At 45.3% G+C, this 13,718-nt stretch overlaps 1 long non-coding RNA gene across 1 annotated transcript; it reads left to right on the top strand.

Moving 5' to 3' along the window:
• The first annotated feature begins 5,541 nt into the window (after nt 1-5,541).
• On the top strand, nt 5,542-12,430 carry LOC136654386 (uncharacterized). The gene is made up of 3 exons (XR_010794601.1): nt 5,542-5,908; nt 9,472-9,566; nt 12,068-12,430. It is a non-coding gene; the product is annotated as an uncharacterized lncRNA (long non-coding RNA).
• The last annotated feature ends 1,288 nt before the right edge of the window (nt 12,431-13,718 follow it).

Below are 13,718 nucleotides of genomic sequence, written 5' to 3'. Positions count from 1 at the left end.
ACCAGGATAAGATCCTGAGTGAGTCTTCAAAAGAGCATAAATATTTTACGTACTCTTTGCTGGGCAGTAGGGGAGGGTTGATAAAGAACGGAGAAATGACGGATCTGGAAATTAAATTTTTCCTCTCCCTGTAGCAATGCACATAAAACTTTCAGAGAATTTCCTCTGACAACCATCACCATAGCACCAAAGTGATTTGCATACCATATTTACAGACAGTATGGCAGATTTATTTTTATTACAGATCCTGACAAAACACACCAGTGGATATTTAATAATACCAACTAGGGAACAAAGACATGGTGTGTTTTTTGAAGTCTCTGTCAACAGTGGCTTAGCTAAGGCATGTGGCACCTGGGGGAACAAAAGGTTTAACGCCCCCATGCCCCATTACAACCCCCCTCCGCCTTCAGAAGACCTCCTAGAGGCTTCTGAAAGGCACTTCCAGTTTTTGGTGAAAACCAGAAGTGCCTTTCAGAAGCCTCAAAAACACCCCCTCAAGGCTTGGCACCCAGGACAATGTACCCCCTCTGCTCCCATTAGCTACACCACTGTCAATTTGAGCTAGGCTTTAAAACTGGGCATATTTGCTATCTGACAATGTTAGGCTCTGTGGTGGATTTCCTCAGTCACTGTCATCTTCAGCTCATTGTATAAGCTGAGTGCTGTGTCATGACAAGGCCCCTCTGGGCAACAGTCTTAATCAGACCCTTCCAGGGAGAAACAGATGAAGCTGCCTGACTGAGTCAAAGCATTGGTCCATTTAGCTCAGTAGTGTTTACATGACTGCAGTATCTCTCTAGGGTCGGGAGGGGGGCACTTTCCCAGGAGATGCCAGGGATTGAATCTCCTGCGCACAGAGCATGTGCTCTACCACTGACAGACCCTCCTGGAAAAGAAGAAGAAAATATACAGAACTAGACTTGAGATTAAAAGCAGGGTTATCTTGTTGTTTTAAGAATATGTACTGCTTTTCAGTAGCAGTTCACAGAGCATTTTGCATAAGCAAAACAAGAAAATACAGTCAACAAAACCTTTATTAGGCATAAACATTTGACGGGTAAAGACTCTGTACAGAAACCATAGAGAAAGAATAATAACCTGAGCAGTACACAAATATATGAACAAGAAAATAAACAACAAAAAATGGTTCCCTCTCCCCAGTGCTTTCTTTGTTTTAAAAAAAAAAAAAAAAAGGTGCAGGAACTCACAATTTGTTAATCTTTTATTTATTTATTTATTTATTTATTTATGTATTTATTTATTTTTAAACCATTTTTAATTGGAGAAATAAAATATTTTTACTGTGCTTCCCCCCTAAAGATGAACTTACTTCTGAGTAGACATGCATAGGATTGGGCTGTCAATCTCCATATCCCCTTCCCCCTAGCTACTTTTTCTACACAAAATACTGTACAGGTGCACTTGTAAATAAAATACTGTACAGGTGCACTTGTAGCATGTAGTATGTAGTGTGGCACTACTTCGAGGAGAGGAAGCAGTGAATGAATTTCGAAAAATGGCTTACATGAGTTCCATGTAGTAAAATTACTCTAAGCAACTGTGGGAGTAAGAACAAAAAAGGAATTCTTACACGAGAGGGGTCCTTAGGTGCACACAGAAACAGCTACGTTTGCAAACAAGCGATTAAATATGGGTTAATTCAGGTATCAGAATACTCTGTGTCTTTGGGAAGGCGCTTGGCATGCAAGTGTATGTTCTATGCTGCCCTGAGCAGCTGCTGTGCATTGCTGGAGAGGAGCTGCAAATGCTGGCTGGCAGAGGGCATGCTTGTGGGGGAAGGATGAGAAGGATCTCTGGCAAGGCTGGACAGCATTCTACACATGTAGAATCCCTTTTCACCTGCCCTTAGCATGTGAAAACAGGTGCAAATATATATCTCTGCCAGGATTAAGAGCCCAATCCTAGGTATGTCTACTCTGAAGTAAGTCTTGTTCTAGCCAATGGAGCTTACTCCCAGGAAAGTGCCTAGGATTGCAGCCTAAGAGCCCAATCCTATGCATGTCTACTCAGAAGTCTACTTTAGTGAATGGGGCTTACCATGGATAGGATGGCAGCCTCAGGGTCCAATCCTGGGCCTGTCTACTCAGAAGTCAGTCCCAGTAGAGGCAGTGGGGCTTCCTCCCAGGAAAGTATGGAGAGGACTGCAGCCTCAGAGCCTCTCCTCTGCCTATCTACTCAGGCTGCAAGGCTATGACACTTTCCCAGGAGTAAGCCCCATTGAACACAATGGAACTTACTCCTGAGTAGACATGCATAGGCTTGGGCTCTCAGGCTGCAAGGCTATGCACCCTTTCCCAGGAGCAAGCCCCATTGAACATAATGAGACTTACTTCTGAGTAGACACGCCTAGGCTCGTGGTGCAGATTGGCACGGGGTTGCACCAGACAGCTTTCTTCCCCTCCTCCTCCGCCAAGCCAGTACCTGGGCGTTCCGTGGGTGCCGCATCCCATCTCCCTGGCTGGCTGGCTGACTGGCTGTCCATCCTCCTCCTCGGCGTGTCCTCCTCCTCCTCACGTGTCCCCCGCACCCTCCACCGGCTTGGAAGCTGCGCAGGGAAGCAGAGCGCAGGGGGAGGGGAGACGGGCTGGGCTCAGGCGAGAGCTTGGAGATGGGGGCAGGAGGGGGTCATTGTGTGGTCAGGCAGGGACCAGGTGCCCACCCACCCAGCACCCACCCAGCGAATGCCTCTGTTTTGCTCCCCCCCTCCTGGAATGCCTCTGAAGGGGAGGGGCCCCTGCAAAAAGGTGCCAGAACTCCGTTCTCTGTGTTCCATTAGAAAAAAAGCCCTGCCTCTCCCCAAGGAGCTCATAATCTAACAAAAGATGCAAGGGAGATACAAGCAAAGAGTCATTGGGAGGAGAGTGGTTGGGCTGGGATGAAGGACCTCTCTCTCTCTCTCTCCTGAATGTCAGAGAACAACCATTAAAAAAGTGACTCAGGGGATTATACAGGCTGAGACTAATGATTCCTGTGGGTCCCAAGCACTCACTTGGATGGCAAAAAATGCACTATAGCAAATCAATTTAAAAAACAAAGTTTCTTTGCTGAGGTGATTTAAAAACAGCCTTGCAGACCTTTTGACTCTAAGATAGGAGTCATTAAGAAGACAATCCATCAATCAGTCCTCCTCCAAGCGCTTCACTCAGTCCCTCCCTTCACCAATGCAAACGTGCTCAGGGGGAAGGGAGGGGCCGCTGGAGAGAGAAGGATTGATGGATTGTCAGCCAGCTGCCCTCTCTCTCTCATTAAGTAGGCTGTTGTTAAAGGAATGTTCAGTTTTTTAAACTGATTTTAAAGGGATGCATTTTCCACCTTCTCCAGGGATCAGCACATTCCTTCTCATTTGCAGGGGCCATTCGCGTTGAGTCAAATCCGTGTATAAAAAATCCGTGTATAAATAGGCTGGACCTGTAGTTCAGAAATCTGTGGGTCTTGGGACAAAGCCCTGTATGATGCTTCTCATCCCCCCCCCCCCAATGGCCACTATCCTACTGCTACCAGTCCTGAAGATTCAGGGGTTGGCCCAGTTGAATGGAGGACAGGACTGAATGGCCCTCAGCTAGAGCTCACATTGGCTGCCCCCAACACCACTCTTGTCTAGGGGCCCAATCCTATCCAACTTTCCAGCTCCAGTGTAGCCACAGTGCAAGCTCATGGTAAGGGAACACATGTTCCCATATCTTAAGAAGGCCCCAGTGACTGCCCCTCCACCAGGGCCTAGGAGAGGGGGGTAAAGGGGGTAATTTGTACCCAGGCCCAGGGTCCAAAGAGGGGAGCCCATAAATTTCCCGGAAGCTGACATTTTCCTATCTACTCAAACTTGTTGCCTGCATGGGATGCTGGGGACACTGCCATGACTAGGGATGCTGGGGACACTATTGATGCCACATGGGTGGGTAGACCTGGGCTCCAAAGACTTTTCCAGCTGTCTCTACCCTACCCTCACCCTGCTTTTCCCCTTCCTGCCCCTATTCTGCTCACCCATCACCACCCTCCCCTGTTCTGTTTCACCCCTCCCCCTTTGCAAAGGGGCTCAAAAGAAACTTTGTACCCCCTGATAAAATTCCTCTCAGAGGCCCTGCCCTCCACCACAGGTCCACCTCACTGGTACAACTGCACTGGAAAATAGGATAGGATTGGGACCTAGGTCAACTATATTGTTAATATATTTCCAGAGCTGGGACAAGCATTTTGTTCTTCTTACTTGCCCACTGTTGGAATTTGGAAGCAACACTGCCTGCAGGATTGTGGAGGGCAGTGGGTTCAGTGACCTGAGACTTCTTCACCTGCCCCCTCTATTGTTCTTGCAGGAGGTCTCATCCTTAACACTAGTTCCTTCCTACCCTCCTTCTTGCATTCTCTCCAGACCATCCATCACAGGAGACAGGTGTGTGGGATGTGTGCTCTGTTTCCACAATGGCAGACTGCATTTCTCTCCCTCACACCTGCACACAATGGGAACAGCTTCTAGTGTTCTCTGTTCTAAAATAGTAGGTCCTCTGATCCAATCAGAGTAAAGTATTTCTTTTGAAACTTCAATCAAGCCTTCAGTCCTGTGTACGTTTTATTGATAGCAACTAGCTTGGGTGGTGGGATATCTTACCATTCGCTGATTATTCAGATTTCCCACCTCCCAGTGGTGTAGCTACCCCATCTGGTACCTGGGAACACAATTTTTTTTAACAACCCCACCCCCCTCAGAAGGCCTTAGAAAGGCACTTCTAGTTTTGGGCTAAAACTGGGCATGCCTTTCTAAGTCCTCCAGGAGGCCTTCTGAGAGTTGGGAAGATTGTGCAAAGCCTTCCCTGACTTCAGAAGGCTTCCTGGAGGCCTTAGGAAAGCACTTCCAATTTTCACAAAAACTAAAAGTGCCTTACTAACTTCTCTAGGAGGCCTTCTGAGGCCTTCCAGAGTCCAGAAAACTGCTTTTTTCACCTCTGGTCTGCTGTTTGGGGTGTGGGTTGAGACCCCTTCAAAACATGGTACCCAGGTCAATTGACCCTCCAGCCCCCCTCAGCTATGCCACTGCCCTATCCAACACCCACCCTCACCCTGCCCTTACCTTTAGCTCTGTATCAGTTACATTTTAAGTCTGGAGTTGTATGTTCTTTCCTTTTTCAGATAAAGGGCTTACTGAGCTTTCTTAATTTTTTTTTTCTTGCCAAGCACCGACAGACAATTTGTAATAATGAATTAATAGCTTGACACAAATCAGAGAGTTTCAGCCCTTGAAAGAAACATTTGCATGTTGTCCTGACCTCAGGCAGAGGACAAATATAGCCAGAATTGCTGGTTACCAAGGCAGTTAAATCTTTGGTTAATGAAAACAAACAGAGGTAGTAATAAGCACGCTGGCACTCTGAATTGCGAGAGTCTTTATCTATGGCACTTGCTGTTTAGCAGCAAGCATAATCGCGGTAATTATTGAGAGTATTTTGTGGAACAAGAAACGGAGAGTTCTGTTGTTTAGTGAACAAATGCAAGCCAAGCCCTCACTGCTTCCTTGGCCTGGAAGCATTCAGGCCAGACAATAGCTGTGAATGCTGAAAAGGCTTGTCCATGCGTCAACTTCTCCTGCAGCTCCAGCTAGCTATAGTATGAAATAGGAAGTAAAGGCAGGAAATACTGGGACAAGGCAGGGGTATATAAGGGCCGCATCTTCTTGACTGGTCCATCTGGTCTGATCTATCTAATCCCGAGTCTGCCAATCAGGATGGTCATAGGAAACTGACTTATCCCAGGACAAACCATTGATCCATCTATGCTACATCAGGATCATCAGCACTTCAATGGCAGGAGTTTACCAGGATTTTAAACGGAAAAGTTCCAACTGGAGATGCCAAAGATTGAACCTGAGACCTTGTGCATGCGCAGCATGAGGAAGGTGAGGACTTTCTGTGTTCCTAGTCAAGCATATCCTCTGTGCACTGCCATTACTGGTTTATATCCCTAGTTAGGCCATCATGACCAAGGAAGTTCAGGTTGCAGCCCTATGCCCATTTTCTTAGGGGTGAGCCCTACGGGCATTATTTAGTTCTGAATCAAACATATATAGGATTGTAGTATTAGACATGACTAAGGGTGCAGTCCTAAACACACATACTTGGAAGTAAGCCCCCCTGCACTCAAGGGGAACTTCTCAGTAGACATGCGTAGGATTGCACCACTAGAATCTTACCAACGATGGCAGGCACTGTGGGATCATTACAGGGTATCTTGTGTCATTTTAGTGCCAAGTGGAATTGCAGTCTGAATTTCATTTCAGACCTGAAGGACCTCAGGGTGGAAAAAGTCAAAAGTTACTTCTGCAGCTTCCTACTGTGGGATTTCAGCCCATTGGTGCTCGTGGCCCTTTCTGGGGCCTGGAAGTACTTGTTGATCAAAACTAAGTGTTCTGGTTTATGACTTGGCTTCCTGCAATGCCTGCAAGACTGTGGTCACAATCATTTCAAAAGGACTGCGCAATTGTTCAGGGACACTTTGGAGACTGTCATAATAGGCTCTGCTGGCAGGATGTTCTCATTTGTCCGAAGGAAGGAAGGAAGGAAGGAAGGAAGGAAGGAAGGAAGGAAGGAAGGAAGGAAGGAAAAGAAGAAGAAGAATTTACAACACTCACTCTTTGCTCGCTGCTGAAGATGCAGCAATAGGAGAGAGCCTCACAGTGTACCATGCAAGTTTCCCTTTTAGCATAAAGGCATAAGTTAGAGAGGGGAAGCCAGCAAAGACAAAGTGCCAGCACTTTAAAATTCCAGTTAATCTGCAAGAGCTCTGTTGTCTTTCTTTTAAAAATTAAGAGACACACTATGAAATACACAATGCTGGGCAGACAACCCTCGGTAGAACAGGTGGAGTCTGCAGCCACTTGTCCATCAATGTGCCTAATTGGTTGGGTGTTAATCTTCCTTTCATGTCTGGTCTTTTTATAGAGAGCAGTTCCTCCTCATGCAGGCTAGACAGACTTCCCTGGAGTAAAGCTTAGTCCAAAATGAAACTATGTCGGTCATAACAAGTCTGGAGGAAATTCTGAAATGGGACCTGCATGATGACAATTTTATGAGCTATTTGTGGTTTCTACTGCATGGGCTTGGCCACCAATAATAAATGCTGATGAGTTGAACAATCATGATCCCTTTAAACATGCGAGGTGGGGGAGGAATCAAGGTCATGCCTACCTATCCCTTTTGCCTTTCACACATTCACCTGAAACTCAGAATAAAGCCTATTTGACTGCAGCTATATACCTAGTCAGCCCACCCAGGGGAGATAGTCACCTCTGACCCATCAGAGGTTGAAAAGTTGATGACACATTGAACTTGGCCCTCAAAGAACAACTCCAGATTCTTTGACATAGCTTCACTTTGTGCCTACCTGCCAGGTTAGCGGTGGAGACTAGTGTTCTGCCCACATCTATGTGCAGCAGGAGAGGAACAAAGAGACCAGTTTTGGTCTGACCAAAACAGAGTTGAGCTGGAAGATGAAGGGGCTGCTGCTGATTCTGTTTTGAGACACTAATGCCTAGATAGGTACCTATTTGTCATTGTCCTCCCCGCATATCTGTAATTAAGCAGATGTTACAAAAATTGTCAGGGCCCCGGTCCAATTCTAGTAATGGGAGACAAGTTGCATATCCCATCTCTTAGTTGCAGTTAGAGATGTGTCCTGTCATGTACCTGACAACAGTCTTTCAGTCAGTTGATTGGAGCTTACATGAGCAGTATGATGTGGCAAGAGGTGTGCGCTGTCGTTTGCAGTGTGCCGAAGTCTGTTTCTGCAAGCCAGTCTCCCTTGCTGGAGCGGGGCAATTAACCCCTTGATATTCCTTCCACGCACGGACGGGGACCCTGTACAAAATTTGCATTGAAATTTCTTACTCCTTGGGGAAATCATGGACAGCACCAGAGACTGCTGCATTGCTGTGAAGCAACGGCTGATAGCCAGAGGTGGGTGAAAACAGTTTTAGTTTTTCCATGGATTTCTACGTTTTCCAAAGTTAGCAGTGCAGAAAGTGGTGTTATGTATTTTTATTGAAAATTTACATTATAATTATACATTATAATCACTTTAGAAGTATACTAGGTAGGTGATGTAGGTGGTATAGTGTCAGCCAACGTCGCTGCGCATGCACTCCCATTTAATAATAAATAAAAACCAAATAAAATGGTTTTTATTTTTTGCAGATTTGGTGGGGGGTTTTTGTTTGATTTTTTACAAAACTGAGAAGTGCAGAAAGCTGTTTTATGTGTTTTTGTTTTCTTACCGCTGAAAAATCCACCTGTACTAATAACCCTTTGAGGTGGCAATGGGGGTGGGCGCTCACACCAGCTCCCCATTTGAACCTTGCAGACTTTGAATGCGGTGTGTGTCAAGAGAAGCTGCCTCCACTGCTTTCCCTATGACTCCTTCAATGCCCCTTCCCAGCATGGCATACCACACATCAAAGAGAAGTCCCCAAACATTCATGCAGAGGGCCCTCTGAGATCTGAGGGCCTTCTATGCAAAACAGTCTTCTTGTGCATGTGCCTCTACAATTCATGGACTGTTATTACTCTAAAGAGCAAATGCTTCTAAATCCTGGTGAAGTCCCAGAAGTACTGCAGTATTTTTAGCCTGGCAGCCAACTAGAGAGAAAAGGAGCAACAGCCACTGTGTTGTGTCCAAAGTTAGTAGTTAGGCAAACTTGCCAAGTCTAAAAGATAAGAGATTCATGGGTAACAACAAAGCTGATTACACGTGTTGATCCTCACCATATGCAGGTGTCACTCTCTGCTTTTCAAATGGACAACATCTTTATCAGATACTTTTCAACAGGCATTTGGTGTATGTACAGGAGAAACTTTGCAGTTTGGGACTTTTATTTACTGAATCTAAATTTATTCCCTTGTTTACTGGGCTAAGTGGCACCATTCAAAGTGGTAGTTCTCATGTTTAGCAAGGGGAAGAGCAACTATCCCTATTCACCTCAGCACAACGTTCTTGTCTGTGGCTCTTTCTTTCTTTCTTTCTTTCTTTCTTTCTTTCTTTCTTTCTTTCAAGTTTGTAAGTCCTTTAGAACAGGGAATCATATTTTCATGTGTTTTGCTGATTGCTTTCTGATTTATTGTTGAACAGTGATACATAATTTTTAATAGCAATAACATCTTATGTTTCTCTTATCTTTCCATCTCTGTAAGCAGTGCTGGTGCCAGGTTGCTGAAGGCCTGCCCCTATGATACCCCACAGTGCCCTTGGGCCTGTTCCCCAACAGTGTATTGAGCTCAATAGAGATCAGGCCCTGAGATCAGGCACCAGTTGGACCTTCTACTGCACCCATTGTCACGGGGTTGGGCAAGTAGCCTTTTCCTTTAAGAAGCTTTAAGCTGGTTACTAGGCAAAAGAGCTGAGATTGTCCATTGTCCAGGTGTTGCTTATTAGTAATTTGTATAACCCCCCCCCCCCTTTGGTTTACAGGAGGAGGAAGGTTGGTTGGTGCACTGGAGTATATGAGAAGGAGTATTATATGGCTGACTGGCCTGTAATGTTGGTAACTCTTGGTCTCCTGTTAAGTAAGTTAGCTAACCTTTCTTATTTTGGTATGCTATTGTAAATGCATGTACTAAGTGTTTATGGAGAAACTAGAGCTCCCTTAAAGACTAACCCTTTTTATAATAAAATTCTTCTGTTTGGAAGATTAAGTGCAACACATTTTATTGACCAAGGGAATGTACCTCAAAAGAACCTGGGTGCTTGTGGTATTATAAGTGGACTGCATTATCCTCAAGGGTTAGGTGGATGAGGCTGGTGGAAGAGGCTGTGGGTTGCACCCTGCCAGGGTTTGGAAATTCCCCCTAATTTATCCCTGACTCCTACGATGATACCCCTGACCCACCTGGTTGAACTTTACTTATAAGAAGAGGGAAGACAATGCTAAGAGAACAGACATGGTTCTGATTTTCTGAAAGTGACCCCCAACTGTTCTTAACTGTGGAAGCCAGCAGAGTGGGTTGTGGGCCCAGAGTGATCTAAGACGGCCTCTGGGGCCTCCTGATAAGGCACTGCAATGCTGTCATGCTACAGGAAGCATCATATGGCAACCAACCATGGATGAGGAATGGAGATGAGGAACAGAGTTCATCCTTTGTAGAAGAATAAAACAGGCTCAAAGTATACATTCAGTGGTGTTCCTGCAATCAGGCTGTAGCTGGACAGAAGCACAGAAGCAGGGAACCCTTTCCCTGCTATAATTTTTCAGCTTAAGATTGCCCTCACCAAGCTGTTTGTCACTTTCAGGAAGAAGATATTGACCATATCTTTCCCCTCTTGGGTGAAAAAAGAGCTAGGGAAAATTTAGAACTGAAATTAAGTAGGAAGACAAATTAAGCAAATTCTTACTCTGCCCTTCTGTTCAGGCCCAGCCTGCTTCAGGCTACTTTGAGTTACCACCCCCCACCCCCCCAAAAAAAAAGCATGGAAGAAAAATCATAGAACTCTGCCTCATGTATAATTAAAGAACATAAGAACAGCCCCACTGGATCAGGCCATAGGCCCATCTAGTCCAGTTTCCTGTATCTCACAGCGGCCCACCAAATGCCCCAGGGAGCACACCAGATAACCTCATCCTGGTGCCCTCCCTTGCATCTGGCATTCTGACACAACCCATTTCTCAAATCAGGAGGTTGCGCATACACATCATGGCTTGTAACCTGTAATGGATTTTTCCTTCAGAAACCTGTCCAATCCCCTTTTAAAGGCGTCCAGGCCAGATGCCATCACCACATCCTGTGGCAAGGAGTTCCACAGACCGACCACACTCTGAGTAAAGAAATATTTTCTCTTGTCTGTTCTAACTCTCCCAACACTCAATTTTAGTGGATGTCTCCTGGTTCTGGTGTTATGTGAGAGTGTAAAGAGCATCTCCCTATCCACTCTGTCCATCCCCTGCATAATTTTGTATGCCTCAATCATGTCCCCCCTCAGGCGTCTCTTTTCTATGCTGAAGAGGCCCAAATGCCGTAGCCTTTCCTCGTAAGGAAGGTGCCCCAGCCCCGTAATCATCTTAGTCGCTCTCTTTTGCACAAAGTCTTAGAGCGACTGTCCTGGAATGAGAAAGGGGGAATTTCAAGCAACTCCTTCTGGAAGATGGGCTTTCCATTCATATGTGCTCAACAGAACTGATGTTAATTGAACAGGAGCTTTTGTTTGCTGTTGGTCCATCAGCAAGATACCAATAAAAGGCACAAAGTTGATATCTGTAAACATTATGGCTTCATTACATGGGGGTTTAGTATACCTGCTTTCTCATAGTGGGTTCCATAACAAACAGAAGGATGTCTTTTACTGTAACCGTGAGGGTTCATTAGTTACTGAACAGAGCCACTTACTGGTAAACAGCAGCATCCATCTCTAATACAACTATTTCACAGTCCCACTGTCCTGACCATTGGGGAGTTCAGGGCAGCCTTCATAGGGTCCGTTGCCTTTGGAGATGCGGAACTGGAGTCTTATGGTGTCTTTGCAATACACTTTTGCAAATGTACAGGTTGAGCAGGTATTAAAACATGCATGTACGGTTGGGGATAAGGTAATTCTTTTTAGCAGTATGCATTAGTTCACAGAAGCCTTGTGAACTTCTATAGTTGCATTGTCTTTTTAATGTTTAAAAATTGATACCTGTGCATAGTCAACAGGCCAATTACAAATCAGACAGATAAATGAAGATGCTGGGTGGCAGCCAAAGAAAATTAGTCCTGACTATCTTGTCTCACGGGTGTCAGTAGTCACCCTGTTCTTTGGATATGACTCCCTATGTTTGCATTTAGATCCCACCTCCCTGCCAAAGCACTCGGTGGTTTTCAGTTTTCTAATGGGCAGGATGCAAAAGGGAAAAGTAATGGGAAGGGAGAACATTCACAGTTCTATTGTAATGACCAGGTGGAAAAACCACTGAGAGAGACAGTTCTGGGAGGGGAGTAGCCAAATGGGCTGCTGGAAGGAATGCAGCTTTCCCATATCAAGTCACCCTGAGATGCAGGTAGAACAGCTACTGAAATTGCTCTCTGGTCAACAGGTGTTACTTGAAGAAACAAAATCCAGCTCCGTGGCAGTCCTACTGAAAGGAAAGTCAAGCTCTTGCAACTCGGCCAATGTTCTGAGCCCCCGTGTCTTGTTAAGGCAAAGTCTGTTCAGTTCTTTGGAAACTGTTTGGATTTCTATGTTTTCCATTGAATGGAGGAGACACGGGTTGTACACCGTTGTGCCTGGCAAACGGGAAAGACAAACCACCCTGTACTGTTCAGAAGACTATCTGATTGGCTGACCTACATCTTTCTGGAGCATAAGTACTGTTAAATATTATATAAAAAATAAATGTAAAAAAAAGTAGTGGTTCTTGTAGTAGTAGTGTCTGCTTATAGACTATGCTGTCCTAAAGCTAAATGGACTCTAATTTGATTTTGGCATAAATTGATTACATCTGTGTTTCACCTGCACTGCTTTATGTTTAAAAATAGTGTATTACATGAAAACTGGCTGGAAAATTGCCATGAAGCATAATTCAAAGAATTGCATGCACCGTCAACAGAAATATATTTGCTTTCATCAATATACTTACTATGCAGTCCTCTGCCTTTGTGCCCATAAGTAAGTTCCAATGTGTGCAGAGAGACTTACTCCCAGGTAGAACACTGTTGCCACACCTCATTCTCCGATGCTCACTGAATCTGAAAAGGAAGAGAGGAAAAGAGGAAATGTGATGGAAAACACAGTGATGGACTAGAGCAGAGGTTCCCAAAATGTGTGTCATGGTGCCTTAGGGTGTTGTGGCGCACTCGCAGTTGTGCTGTGGGATGTCCCAGAGGCCCCTCCTCCTGGGTGCTGTGATCTTGGATCTCACAGAATCTCGCAAGATTTCAGCATTGCCATCTTGGATCTCATGAAATTTCACAAGATCCAAGATGGGAGTGACCAACAGAGCCAGGAAGAAGCTGTAGGGGTGTCATGACCCAGTTAAGTTTGGGAACCACTGGACTAGACTGTATCCTAGGAGATGCTGCAGCCCACCCTCTCCAGTTTTGTCTGCTTCTGCTTCAAAACCAGTGCATGGTAGAGGGGGAGTGGAAGCAGCTGTGGATGAGGAAATGGGTGACCACCTCAGTCTGCCTCATGGTTGGCCAGCTTCTGATTACTGCACGAATGGACAAAGCCCACATCAAGGAGGCACATCACAAAGAATACTGAAATTACTACTCACTGTCACTTCTTCCAGAGAAAAATAAGCCCCTTTCCTGGTAATTGATTGCTCTGCTGTAGTTATCCCCATTTTCCTTACTGTCAAGCCTCATCTATTGCTCATCTATTCTGTGATTTGGAGTGACAGTCCCCCTCTCCCCCCAGAGTGGTTCTCATTACAGCAGCCTGAAGGACATCACTCTTTTGCTTCACAGAGGACTTTCAGAAAAGAAATGGTTGCCTGCTCAGAAGAGTCTGCCACACCACTGATAGCATCGGATGCCTTTGCACATGCTGGCAATTGGGAAATGCCCAGGCAAAAATTAAGTAGGTACAGCATCCACAATCCCTTGCTATAGGTGCCCCAAGTGAATTTATGCATCATGCATTGTGAAATTACAGTACCCTCCTCTGATTATCCATAGAACATTCAGGCCTTATAGTGAATCAATACAATTTTCACTCAACACCTTAGCTGTCCAGGCACTATC

This window comes from Tiliqua scincoides, chromosome 5 (assembly GCF_035046505.1).
Source record: "Tiliqua scincoides isolate rTilSci1 chromosome 5, rTilSci1.hap2, whole genome shotgun sequence".
NCBI classification, from domain to species: domain Eukaryota; kingdom Metazoa; phylum Chordata; class Lepidosauria; order Squamata; family Scincidae; genus Tiliqua; species Tiliqua scincoides.
Note: the sequence above shows the minus strand (reverse complement) of the source record. Positions and strands in the feature narration are given on the sequence as shown.